General features: G+C 49.9%; 1 non-coding gene across 1 annotated transcript; it reads right to left on the reverse strand.

Moving 5' to 3' along the window:
- Window positions 1-331: 331 nt before the first annotated feature.
- On the reverse strand, window positions 332-404 carry TRNAL-CAA (transfer RNA leucine (anticodon CAA)). Its single transcript has one exon. It is a non-coding gene; the product is annotated as a tRNA-Leu (tRNA).
- Between the last annotated feature and the right edge of the window lie 930 nt (window positions 405-1,334).

A 1,334-nucleotide genomic window follows, 5' to 3' on the forward strand; every position in this document is an offset into this window, starting at 1 on the left:
TCTTAAAGTTTGACACTCCTTTGGTAAAGCAGTGAAGAGACATTACTAAACAGCATCAACAAGAACGGAGCCTACACTATATATATATATATATATATATATATATATATATATATATATATATATATATATATATATATGCAGAAAAATGAAGGGGAAATGATAGTGCTCGTTATAATACATGATGGAAAGAAGCCAACAGTCGGCGAGGCCAAGGAAAGCACTGGGGATTATGTTTTATGTCTTTTTTTAATTTTTACTTGGATAATCACAGAAATGAGTAATGCAATCTGTTTAGGGGAAAGATAACAAAGTAGAAGGAAAAACAACGTGCCGATGGTGGGGACCGAACCCACGACCTCCGAATATTGCGTCCGGTGCTCTTCCAACTGAGCTACATCGGCCGCTGTCCCCCCTGCTACTTTCTTGGGTATTAATGTTGTCTTTATACGATCCTTGAGAGTGTTCACCAGCGCCACCCTCAACCATAGCGGCGGACGTGGAACGTCCTGTGTTACCGCCAGCGTCACGTAGAACGTGATCAAGAGCGAGGGCGAAAACTGTGCTAGAACCCTCTTACGCTACCTATGGCTTCAAGACTGCCAGAACCGAGACCCCCGTAAGCTGGGGGTCTCGGTATATATATATATCATTGACAGCGCTACAGCTGCTGGTACTCGAGAAATTGGGGGTTTATTGGAAGCGTCGATAGTCGCTTGCCATTAGGCGTGGAGAACCACGTTTATAAAATAATAAGTCGCGAGGTCTTCGTGACGCGATAGAGTGTCAACGTTACGACAGATGGGAACATTTGTGACAGAAGCTAAGAACAGCACCAGAATGCTAGACAGAAAACAGCTGTTGTAGCCTCTCGTGAACTTTAAGAGTGCGGCATTTTCGGCACCCGTGTAACCACGCTATTCATGTTCTTGTTGAGTTTCCTTACAGCCATGAACAAGGAGCGCACCTTGCACTGCGAGCTGAAATCAAGTAGTTTCAGTGCACTCGCGTAGAGCCAGGACTGTGGCCGACACGGAGGGCGAGAAGGGTGCTACTCGGGCGCCAAAGAAGCCCGCAGGGTCTCAGGGCGCAACAATGTCGGCAGCGCGACACGGCGGCGCACCCAGTCTCATCCCCGCAGGAGCGCCGAGTGCGCGACCTGTAAGGCACCTGTAGGCGCCCGCTGTGCTGCCCCGTGCCGCCGCGGAGGTTCGTAAATTACGGCGCCAGACCACGCCTTCGCGGACACCTAATTGCAGCCCCCGAGGGCGGCAAGGGAGGAGGGGGGAGGAGAAGCATGGTTCAGGCCTGATTGTTCGGTCACTGCCGCTGCG

This window comes from Amblyomma maculatum, chromosome 1, assembly GCF_055883805.1.
Source record: "Amblyomma maculatum isolate TAMU_Amacu chromosome 1, ASM5588380v1, whole genome shotgun sequence".
NCBI classification, from domain to species: Eukaryota; Metazoa; Arthropoda; class Arachnida; order Ixodida; family Ixodidae; genus Amblyomma; species Amblyomma maculatum.